We start from the raw sequence: 12,616 nt of genomic DNA on the forward strand, positions 1-12,616 counted from the left end.
ACTTTCAGATTACTTTTGGTAATACCAGGGCAGTAGGCCCTTCCAGTTGTACAGTGACTCTTGGAACAAATCACATAAACAGTCAACTGGACAATATGCTTTTTGGTGAATAGTGAAATACCTATTCTAGATGCAGTAGAAACCTAAGGAAGTAATATACAATTACAGATGCTTTGGAAATCGGGGAACCCCAGATTGAGGTAAGCAGTAACTCTGGTAACTTGTTTTGGATGGCACACAGCTAATACAAGGTAAGTAAAACCCACTTACTTTAACTTCACAATGAAAGGGAAAGTAAAACCCAATGTCACACTTTACTGAATAGTTATTCTAGGTAGGCAACAACCTAATGTAGACTTATTAAGGAAAGGCTAGCAGCAAGTCGGGGGAAGCAAGACCCAGTTGAGGGAACTTCAAACAGTTATCCTAACAGGACTAACCTGGTGATACCAACAGTTGGAGGACACTCACACAATTACCCTTCAAGAATAACCTGGTGAAACCAACACATTCCTGTGATTAGGTTGTGCCTCCTTACAAAAGTAGAGTAAATACCTTTACATCTACTTTCTTTTAGACTGGCAAAACAGTGGCTAAGGAAGAAAAGATGTGAACCTTACTTTTAAGAATAGTGCATCATACATTCACGATCAGTAAGAACTTTTGTAACTGTTCACTCTTAAAATTACAGTTACCCACCAACTCTTTACAAGTAAGTAAAACACTTGAATTCTTTTCTAGGCAGAAGTCCCAATCCCTTCAACATCTTTCCCTTCTTCTTGGAGCATGAGTGTTCTCAGTGCAGAAGGGGGGTCACTAGGACTAGTGACCAACAGGCAGTGTTAGAATAAGTTCTTTAGTAGCAAAAGTCAGAGTTTCCTTAGGAAAACTGGCAAACAGGGGAGTACTTTTAGGGTTAGAAGAGGGTCCAGGGGCTTCACAGAAGACGCCCCAGCAGGATTCTAGCAGTGGGACTGGGTGCACTGGATGAGGGACCTCCCAATCACAGACAACACCCCAGGACTACACAGAAATCCCAACAGGTTTAAGGTAAGTATATACCCAAGCCAACACGGCTTGGGTATATACTTACCTTAAGTCCCCTCTTGTAAGGGGACTTTTTGGACTCGTTTCGTGTCTCTGGAGATACCCCAGGATGCCCACGAAGTTTCAGCGACATTCGGAAGACTGTGCACCGCAGTGTGTCTAGAGTTCCCAGGGTATTGGGGTATTGCAAGAACGCAAGGTTGCAGCAACCTGTGGGATGGCTCAAAATGCAGGTCGTCTTGAGTCTAGTGGGTCTCACCAGGCTCTGGGTTCCGGTTGTCGTTTTCGGAGATCCCAGGTCGATTGGAAGGAAGGGCTGCAGCAAACTCTGGTTACACAGCAGGCTCTCTGGTCGCTGGAAATCATTCCCGCCGCTTTTCCTTCGTCATCCTCTTCAGTTTTCTGTTCTAGTTGTCAACATGACTTCAGCTTCCAGTATTTATCAGGAACTACAGCACAACCTCTGCATTCTCTCCCTGCATTTTACAAGAAAGGGGCATCTGGTTGTCCAATCAGGACAGCCAGCCCCCCCACTGGGATTTGTCCCAGTTGAAGGAAGGCGTAATGCAAAGGATGAGAGAGTTTTGGACTCCTCCCCCACTTCCTGTGCTTACAGACTGTGACTGGAGCCTGGGCGGGGTGTCCAGGGGACTCTCGCCAAAGACAAAACTCACACAAAGGAATTTCCCGCCCTGGATGTCAGGGGAAGAAACGACCAACACTGAAATGGCAGAAAAAGAAGACCAGGGCCATTTTGGTAAAATGAGCACCCTTAGGTGCCTTTACTGCAGCTGTGATTACAGCCCGCGGTAAAGGTGCACCAAATTAGTAAAAGGTATCACTGCCACCAGCCATTAAAGGTAAGCTTGTCACTGTAACAGAATTGTTGCTTTAATGTGAAAGGGGATACATTGTATCTCCCCAGCACTCCACATAAGGTGGGGTGTGCTGGTTTCACAGAATAAAATGTAAAATGGATCCAAAGATCCTTTCTACCATTGGAACTGTAGTTCACTCAAGGTTGGCACAAGAAAGTTAAATTGGGAGCCCCTAGGGCAACCCAGCAACAACAGGCACTTATTGCCAATAAGTTGTTACACATGATAACTTTAAAAAGACACTATGGAGAGTCTTAAAAATGACATCCATAAAAAGAGTTAAAGATTAGGTGAGTGTGGAAAAAGTTTCCCACTCACTGAGGTATTAATGAAAAAATATCCCACTAGAAAAGCAAAAAGTTCTGGAGTTGAACCAGGAAAGGAAGGTTTTACCAGCTCTGTGGAAATCTTACCTAACAGCTAGCGATTGCGTAGTAGTCTGTCGTTTAAGCTAGACATTCCGAATTGTTCCTCGTGTCAGCGGCGCTTTGCGAGGGCGGATCCCCATCCTCTTTGTTTAGAATGTTTGGGTCCCGATCACCGTTGGGACTCCTGTTTCTATTGTGATTCCCTTTCGCACTCCTCCTACGCATTTTCAATCCTTCAATGAAAAGAAGAAACGACCGGTAAGTACTTTACTTTTTAGAGCACCCTGGCCGGGAGACGCCTCCCTGAGATCTTCGTGGTCCGGGAGGAGCGTCGACCGCTCTGTCACCGGGGCTTGCCCCGAGGTGCCTTCTGGGCCTAAATAGTGTACCAGAGTTTTCTCTGAGGGTCTCCGTAAGGGGCCTGTGGACACCGGAGTACACTCCGAGGCCCCTCCTGTGGGGGCTGTTTGTAGACCTACTTCTACTGAGTCGTGGGGTACCAGAGCTCGCTCTGAGGCCTCCTTATCGGCTTCCATCCAAAGTACCGGGGTGTGCCCGAGGCCTTGGATGGGCGTGGTGATACCGAACGTATGTTCGAGGCCTGCTGTGGAAACGCTTCTATCGGATTCGGATCCAAGGACCCTCATACGGAGGCTAAGGCAACCAACAGTTCTGAGAGGCCTGAGAAGGCCTTAACGGTGAAAGAGGTTTCTCACCGTTCCCGCTCTTGTGGCAACTCCAGAACCGTTGAGGGGGCAAGGAGTGAGGTTTAGAACCAAAGTTCCTCCTTTACCGGCAGTGCCAAGGTCCTTCCTGTTAAGCCTAGTTTGGCTATTGGTATGTCGCAGAAACATTTCAGGCCACATAGTACCGGCTCGGCCGAGGTTCCTTGTGTAAAGTCTAAAATGAAGACCCCTGATCCACCGTTGGGGATTAGTTCTGTTGGTGAACATATAAGGTTCCTTGTGCACATCAGTTTCGTCCAGTTTAAGACTGGAACGCTTGGATGCCCCTTCCGCACAACATCTCGCTGCCTGTGGGTTCAGCACCCTTGATTTATGTGGACACCTCTGGGGATGGGCCTGCTTGGCAACCCTCCCCTCTGCGTCCCTGGAATTATCCCCCTCATGAGAGGCCTTCTCCGGCAGCTCCAAAGCTTTCTCTGGAGGACGCTTTTTTCGGCAAGTTTCGGGTACTCGTGCATACCGACCCCATGAGAGTATTTCAAGGGTCTTTTTAGGGAGATGTGAAATGTTCCGCCGGCGCCACCTTTGCCTACGGTACCTCTCCCTACCCTTCGGCCCTTGCCTCTGTTTTCCCCCGTGGACAAGTCAGTGCCCGACGTGGTTCAGCAGGACCCTGTCCTGTCGGATGATGCGCAGGGCGATCAGGACAGCAAAGACCAGCCCTGCTCTATTAGAGCCTTTCACGACCGGGTGCTGGACATGTGACTATTGGATGTTCCAGTGCCCGAGGCACCCGCTCTGCAGGAGGGTGTGCTTTCGGGGGTGTTCACCTTGTCTCCTTCGGAGCGTATTGGCCTATTCTTGCAGAAGGAAGTTTTGGCCGAGGTCCGTAGAGTCTGGGAGAAGCCACACTGGGCTTAACTGAATACCTCATCTCGCCAGAAGCGGCTTGAAGACCCCGGTATCAGCCAGGCAGAGAGCACAACAGCCCACAGGAAGGTCGGAACAAGGCGTCCCCCCTCCGACTGAGGTCTCTGTTTTTTTTTTTCCCCACCCAACCTCTCCAGAGCCTCCCAATATATGCCCTCCTAAAAAGGTGTGGCAATTTCTCGAACCTTCTGGCATTAGCACTTGCACATTGTTGAGTGACCGTTGGTTGCTGGCCGGGTCAACTGACGGTAACCCCCCAAGGAGCAAAGCTTCCCTCTTCTAAACACCACGGAAAAACAATTCCATAACTCATAGCAAGATGCATCAAAACCAGCTTCCCAGCACACTGTCCTTGACTAAAGTCTGCATTCCAGGCTCAGCAACGGATAACATTGAAAGCAGGTCTTTTAGCAAAGCAAGTGCAGTTTTCACTGAGGCATGGAATAAATATCCACTATAGCTCTGAGTGCCCCCAGAATGCACTGCGCATCAGCGCCATGTTTTAGCTCAAGCATAACAGGGCCTTATGCTTGGAATGGATACCTCTCGGCAGGCTTGGTTGCACGCCACCAAGTTCTCAAAGGAGGTGCAGGACAAAGTGTTGGACCTGCCGTTTGACGTTAAGGAGCTTTTTCATTCCTCAACAGATGTAGAGCTCACCAAAACGAAGGACAGCACCCAGACAGCGAAGTCCTTGTCAGTCCTGGTTAAAACTCCTTTTAGGACCCAGAGACCGTTGTCGCAAAGCCGGCCCTCCTCTGGTTTCAGGGGGATTCTAGATTGGAAATCCCGCAGAGTGGATACCCCTTTGGGAAATTCCCGCCGGAGGCAGTGTTAGGCAGAAACCTGTGCAGTTCCCTTAGGGACCACTGCAAAAAGTTTAAGACTACAGGTGTTAGCCGTAAACCCAATTGGTAGCAGTCTGTACCACCCAGATTTACCTGGTAGTTGTGGCTGAGCAGTCAGACTTCTCTGAAGAAGAGATAGGCAGTATATACAATAGGGCTAAAAATACAGTAGCACAAGCAAACACTGACCAGAGCTTTGGTATAAAAGTATATAATTGTTTATTTAAAAACACACTTGAAAAAATACACTGGCACTAGTATGTCAAGCAAGTTCAAACACAGTCACTAGAAATATATACACCTCCCTAATTAATTATTTGACAAGTCTAGGTTAATACACCACTTATTTAGCAAAACAGAGGTGAGCGCGTAACCATAGATGGCACTCCAATAATTTGTTTAAAAGGGGAGAGAAAAGGCAGAATAGGAAAATCACACAGTACCAACACTTTTAAGAACCCACAGCGAGTCAAGAAAGGCAGGGTCTACTGTAGAGCAAAAAGTTCATCGGCCAGGTCCACTCTTGGAGAGAGCAAGGTGGAATGTGCCCAAGATCACACAGTGGAAATGCACTCAGTCTTTGCAGGAAAGTCAAAAAGAGGTTGGATCAAGTTAGAAAGGTAATGTTAACAGGTCCGGGGTCACCCCAGGATAGAGAGTCAAGGATTTACGGGACACCTTGGACAGTCTGTTGCAAGGGATACCAGGCGGGACACAGTACCTGAAATGGTGAGAAAGCTCCAGCAGGGGCAGTTGTTCCTGGCAGCGGGTGCAAGTCTGAGCTTCGTCCAGGGGAAGAGAAGATCTCAACATGGAGGAAAACTGGAGGTCGTTGCACTGCCAGGGAAGAAACCAGCCGCTGAGTTTCCCGGTTAAAAGGTACTGCCCTTTTATTCGCGGTAGTGGTGAAGCGTGGCTATCCGGCCGCCGGGGTGCTTGGCACGGGCGATTTGACCACGAGACGATCCAGGAAGGCGAAAAAAGGCGAACTGGTTGGTCCCACCAGTTCAAAAGGAAGAAGACTCTCCTGGAAGAAGATCTTCTCTGTCGTCGGGAAAGTGGCGAGTTTCATACAGCAGGGCTCCACCGATGGTGTCTTCGTTGTAGATGGCTCAGCTTCTCCCTTCTTTGGATTCTTTAGGTCCTGTGGCGACTTCTGAAGTTACAGTCCCCAAAGCCCTGCTTTTATGCAGAAAACCCCCATTCATCAGCCTAGCTGTCAATCAAACATGGTAAGTGGTGAGCCGGGCGCCTCACCACTGGGCCAATCACACAAGAGTGTGACTTGAGTTGCCAAGGCAACTCAGTCCAGGTTGCCTATTCCCTCCCCCTCCCCCCTCCCTCCCTTCTGTGCAGAAGCCCGCCAAAAGTGGAAAAAAGGGCTCGACTTGGGTTAGGGTTTCAGAGGCGAACACAAACGCCATTTTAAAACTGAGTCCTGGCAAAAAGACCCAACCGGGGAGTAAATATTAAATAAATAACCCAGCGGTATCTTTAACATTGCACCAAAAAGTGGTGCGTTTAAAATGAATGGGAAAATCTCATAGGAAATATTCCGGTGGAATATTTTGCGTGGTATCCACTGCCACCAGCCAGAAACTCGACAAGGGGGGACTGGACAGTGCCCCCTTGGAAATCAGACCCAGGGGCAATCGAATTACCCCTACCAGTACTTACACAATATGATGGTTTGTACTGGTTCTGTTCACATTTTGAGACGAGTAAAGTTTACATGCCCTGGGAGACAGTAGTCAGTCCCAGGGTATGGAGTCTATGTTTGAGGGTCACTATGACACCCCTGTGTTACTGCACTGAGGGTGCTGTGTTATACATATACCGAAAACACATGAAGCCCTATGGAGTAAAAGACCCCATAGCCCATAAAACACATTACAAAGTCAAAGGACATTCTCAAATCATGCCTAAGAGTGGGAGAAAAAGAGTCTCACTCTTAGCAGGAGAAAAAAATAAACCCCAAAAACCCTGCAAAGCTGCTGGGGGACTCACTAGGTTTGGGAAATTAGCCTTTAAAGAGAATTCTCCCTAACAGGCAGCAACAGACTCGGTGTATCTCCTGCTCCTCAGCCTCCTCCTTGGGTTCATGTTGTAACACCACCGAAAAACCTGCCAAATGGGGGTTCTCCACACTCGCACGAGACCCCGGTGGGAGGACGCATTGTGTCTCATTGGGAGGCGTGGCAGACCATCACCGAGGACCGGTGGGTCTTGTCAGTCGCGCGGGCGGGCTTCAGCTTACCCCTACCCTTCAACCCTCCTTTCCAGCAGTCGGGGGTCATCCAACCCGTTCCCCTAGGGGAGCGAGAGGAGGGCTTCTACTCCCGACTGTTTACGGTGCCCAAACCCAACCAGGCTGGCCTGCGCACCATCCTAGACCTTTCCCAGTTCAATCTTTTCCTACCCCAAGATGATCACGCCTGGCCAGATAAGGTCCTCTTTGCGGATGGGCGATTGGCTCAGCGTGGTGAACCTTCAGGATGCATAAATGCATATTCTGATCTGGAATCCACACAGGAGATATCTCCGTTTCTCTGTGGGAGAGGAGCACTTCCAGTTTCGAGTGCTTCCTTTTGGCCTCAGCTCGGCGCCGTGTGTCTTTACGAAGATGATGTCGGTGATTGCGGCCTATCTTCGTCTGCAGGGTATCCATGTGTATCCTATTTAGACGACTGGCTCTTACGCAACCCTTGCCCGTTGAAAGCCGCTTGCAATTTTCGGTCTCTCCTTCAGCTCCTGTTCCATCTCGGGCTGTCGTTGAACTGGCGAAAATCTTCCATGACAGTCTCTCAGGACATGATTTTCCTGGCTTTTCGCTGGAACATGATCGACTGCAGAGTTTACCTGACCGGTGACAGAATGGCAGATCTGTTGGCCACATGTCAGATGTTTGCGCAGTCGGAGAGCATGTCGGCCTGGTGGTTCCAGAGGTTTCTGGGCCTCATGGCCTCGTGTTTTTTGGCTCTCTCTCTCGCTCGTCTCAAGATGAGGCAGACTCGGATGGCTCTTCGGAGTTCTTGGCGTCAGGCTGTGGATACAGACTCCAAGTTGATATTGATTCCAGCTTCCATGAGGGCGGACCTGGAGTGGTGGTTGTCTTTCAGCAACGTGTTGGTGGGTGCGGGTTTTCAGGTCCCAGCCCCAATGGTAATGGTCATGACAGACTCCTCCCTTCTTGGGTGGGGTGCGATGTTGGATCTTCTTCAGGTCCTGGACCTTTGGTCGCCTCAGGACAAGTTCCTTCACATAAATCATCTGGAGCTTCTGGCGATTTTCCTAGCGCTCAAGACGTTCAGACAGGTTATTGTCAGTGCGGATATGGACCACCTTGTTGGCAATGTGGGTTCAATGTATTACATCAGCAAGCAAGGGGGTGGACCTCTTCGCAACAGCGGCAAACAAGAAACCTCCTCTGTATGCCTCCAGAAATGGTCTGGGAGCCTCCTCTCTGGGGGATGCGCTCGAGATTCCTTGGCAAAACATGAGGGCCTATGCTTTGCCGCCTCTGCCTCTGATTCATTGGACGATTTGCAAGCTGAAGAACACGGTGAACTGTTCTCTTTTGCTCATAGCCATGTGGTGGCCGGCCAGGTTCTGGTTCTCAGAACTTCAACACATGTCGGTGTGTGCACCGATCAGGCTGCCGGTGAGTCCCAATCTGCTTCACCAGAGGGGGGGGGAGATCAACAGCTGTGGCACCCCTGCCCACAATCGTTCAGCTTGGTGGCATGGTGCCTGAGTTCAGGTCCTTAGAAGATCTCAACCTGTCTGCTGATAACATGCGCATAATTGAGGCAGCCAGGAAACCCTCGACAAGGTCTCGGTATAGAAGCAAATGGCTTAGGTTCTGTCATTGGTGCTTAGACAAACAGCTGGACCCAAGGGCGGCTACGATTAACACTGTGCTGTCCTTTGTATCCCACCTAGCAGAGTCGGGCATTCACCTTCTGTCATGCAGAACTTATCTTTCGGCGGTATCAGCCTACCTTTCTACGGACCAATGCTCTTACTCTGTCTAATCCAGTGGTTAAGAGACATTTCGCGGGTTTGACGCGCCTTTATCCCCCGGTTCGCAAACCGCAGCCGGCGTGGGATCTGAATGTGGTCCTTACGGCGTTGTGCCATAAACCGTTCGAACCAATGGCCACAGTGGACCTCAAGTACCTTTTGTGGAAGGTGTCTTTTTTTGGTTGCCGTTACCTCAGCAAGAAGTGTGAGTGAGCACCAGGCTTTGTCGGTGGAGCAACCCTTCTTGGTTTTCCACAAGGATAAAGTGGTCCTATGGACAAATCTTTCTTTCCTGCCGAAGGTGGTCTCTGATTTCCATCTGAACCAGTCAATCTCTCCGCCCGCCTTTTTTCCGAATCCTGCTTCAGAAGCGCAAAGGGTTCTGCATTGTTTGGATGTTAGAAGGGCTCTTAGGTTCCATCTAGACAGAATATCTGAATTGAGGAGCTCTTCTTAACTGTTGGTAACCTTTGGTAATCCACAAGGTAAGCAGGCCTCTAAGGCGACTATCTCCAGATGGATCGCTGCCTGTATTACGGAGTCTTAGACTGTCCAAGGACTGCAGCCTCCTAAAGGTATTCATGCACACCTGGTGAAGTGCAAGGCAGTTGCCTTTCAAAAATATGTCACCTGGGAGACCATCGTAAAGGCGGCTACTTGGGCCTCCACATCAGTCTTTTGTAAACATTGTCTGAACCTGAGCTCCAGATCTGACTCTCAATTTGGCCAGGCTGTGCTGAAGAACCTTTTTCAGTAAGGGGTTTTCCATCCACCCGTAGTTCCTGTGAGGAGTGGTTGGGGAATCTCCCATAAGTATGGAGGAAAGGGGACGGGACGTAGGAGTATAACCAGGTTACTGACCATAGTGACCACCTTACTCCTAGTCCGAAGTCCCCTTTCCTCCATACGCACGCCCGCCGTCACCTCTAATAAGTTTCCTCTGTTATTGCTTTAAGGTCTCTGACCTGGCAATAGAAAATGACTGATGGGCGATGCGCGGGACGGAGCTAAGATGGGCGGGGTTACGGCCGCATGCTGTACCCCGCGTAGAAAGAGAGGAAGGACTAAACATTTTAGCAACATTTTTGATGCTTTTACAAAGTGCTCTGGTCCCATCTCACAGGACGGAGGAATGTCCCATAAGTATTGAGGAAAGGGGACTATGGACTAGGAGTAAGGTGGTCACTACCGTGAGTAACCTGGTTAACATTCCTGATCACAGTTTAATGAACAGCATTCTCGTAAACGTAGGCATCCCTTGATCCAGATACTCCACCCAAGTTCTTGTTTGCATTCCCAATAGTTTCTCAGACTAGGCTTTTGAGCGACCAAATTCATAACTTCAGTCTTTGCCTTTTTCTTGATTGCTCTTCTGAATGCATAGCTTGTCATGCTAGTCATTAACTCAGGATGGGCCCAGAATGAGCTCATCCTAATGCTCTCCAGTTGTTTGTTGATGCAAGCAAACCAGGGGAGTGAAGTCCGCCCCCCACCCCTCCCCCACTCCCAAACCCTCCCCTGGTTGAGCCATAACATCCTCCACTGCTTGTTCAGATCCTGAGCCAGTACTAAATGTTTGGTCTTACTTGGGGAATCAATCCTCTGCAATTCCATCTCCAGATAAAGAGTCAGGTTAGGCATACTAATGGGCAAGCCCAGAATATGTTAATTTATTTTCAGTAATTGCCAGGTTACCACAATTGGCCCACAATTCAGCTCCTTGCAAGGCTGCCTGCCTAGCTTCATGCTTCATAAGCTTCAATGGAGGCTTTGACTGCCCTGTTGCTATGTTCGCGAGTGAACCTTGCAATAGCTCCACTATATCTTTCAAGTCAAGTCACCTTGGCAACTCGAGCAGTCCACCTACAATCCTCTTTCATTCTCAATTCGAGGTAATCCTAGGTGCTCACCTGCTCTATTGGCTCACTTTTCAGCACCAAGTTGATATTTGCCTTATTCCTTGGTCTATTGCCTGTGAAGACCATGACCTTTGTCTTTCACACATTGACGGACAGCCCATTGTCAGCAGAGAACTTAGTAAATACTATTAACTGCGCTCTGGGCCCCCTTGGCATACGTGACTTCAAAACGGCATCATCCGCAAACGTGAGGATTGTTTTTTTTTCTTCCCCCCCTGCCAGAGTTGGAGCATCCAATTGGAGTCCTAGCATTTTGTCAATGACCCTGTTAATAAACAGACAAAACAATTTGGGCACAAGGACGCAGCTCTATCACACTCCCATCTGAATCTCGATCTTTTCTGTGATGATTCCATTTGGGTTCCATCTCACCACTGCCTCGTTATTTGAGGATATGATCTGGATAGCCTTCAAGAAGGTTGGGGGCGTATATTGATATCAGTGAGAACTTGCCATAACCTCGACCGTCAGACCCTACCAAAGGTAGTTTTTAAATCTCTATAAATACAGCACACACAAACGTATTCTGCAAATGTACATATTTGTTACATATCAATTGTAGACTCAAGCTCTGATCAATTGTGCTCATACGCTGCTGAAAGCTAACTTGTTTAAATAAAGAAGACTGTTTCGATTAATGACACAATTTTTCAAGGATAATTGCATCCCAGGGTTTCAATAGTAGGCACACTGATTGTTGGACATTAAGCATGTTTCATAAATGTACATAGTTGAGTTAATCTATGGTTTGTGTCAATGATTTTATGTAAAACCTAAAGGTGTGGTGCCTGGAAGGTTGACTTCATCATAACCACTGACATAGCTCTGGGCAGCACTCCAGACCTTATTCTTCTGCCAAGCCCCTAGAGAAGGGGAAATACCATATGCAAAACAGGCTTTGTCCCAACCCACAATGGGCTGCCCAGCCTGAGGCCGAAACATGTCTGGGAATGCTTGTGGCCTCGTGCAGAAGGGATGTAACCAAGAAGTTCGGGCTGAACTGCCCCTTTCGGGTGGGACCAAGCCTGATTTGCATATGGTCTTTCTCCTTTTATAATAGTTTGGCAGGTGAAGAACGATGGTCTGGACGGTTGCCCAGCGCAATGCCAGAGGTTAAGATTAATTCTAAACCTTCCAGCCATCAACTCTTTTGTTTTGCAATCATTTTATATAAGCAGTTGAGCAGAGGTCCTGATTTAATTCTTTGTTTTTCTTGTCATTTCTATTTTTTTATTCAGCTCGAAAAGTTTGTCAAAGAGGTGTTCCAAGGAAATGAATTTCAAATAATTCATGATCTGCTCAAAGACAAATCTGAAAGTCCAAACCCAAAATTTAGTAAATTCCTGTTGACAAATCTGGACAAGCTAGTAAATAGGGTGAGTTCCAACAGCTTCTGTGTTTTTACTCCATGATCCAATTTGCTCATTCAGTTTAGTTACAATCAATTGATGTCTTTTTTCTAGGAGCTAGACAGAAATGCGTTTAGCCGTGTGTCTCCTCTTTTGCGACATATTCTGCAGTTATGCAAGCACAACTATCAAGAAGGTGTATTGCTGATTGAACAGGGATTGTTCACAAAGATGAGTATATTTCTTCAAACACGTAAAGTGGGCATTTGCATGTTTTCCAATGTACTACATAAAACTTGAACAATTCTAGTTAAAGTTAAACTTCCCCACTACCCCTCCCCCAGAAGTGAAGTTTCCCCGCTTCCTTTTCTTTTCTTGGTCCTGGTGAGTCACAAAATGTCCAAGATTCTAATCTTGTGCAGGCACCATTGTACCATGTATTCACTTTGCAGGTATGTTAGGATTAGGCCCCATTCCTGTTTGAATTTCTCCTTGTCCCCTTGGATTTTGTATGTAACCCATTCCAGAGCCACACAGTTCCACACTTTTTGTAGCAATTCCTGTATTG

The 12,616-nt window shown here is 48.0% G+C and overlaps 1 long non-coding RNA gene across 1 annotated transcript in view; it reads left to right on the forward strand.

The window, feature by feature from the left end:
* The window catches only part of LOC138498564 (uncharacterized), a 219,005-nt gene extending 206,729 nt beyond the window's left edge, over positions 1-12,276 (forward strand). The window contains exons 2-3 of the long non-coding RNA XR_011278750.1: positions 11,938-12,075; positions 12,163-12,276. This is a non-coding gene — a long non-coding RNA (uncharacterized lncRNA). The remainder of the gene's footprint in view (positions 1-11,937; positions 12,076-12,162) is intronic.
* The last annotated feature ends 340 nt before the right edge of the window (positions 12,277-12,616 follow it).

This window comes from Ambystoma mexicanum, chromosome 5q (assembly GCF_040938575.1).
Source record: "Ambystoma mexicanum isolate Mex_15411 chromosome 5q, UKY_AmexF1_1, whole genome shotgun sequence".
In the NCBI taxonomy this organism is placed as follows: Eukaryota; Metazoa; Chordata; class Amphibia; order Caudata; family Ambystomatidae; genus Ambystoma; species Ambystoma mexicanum.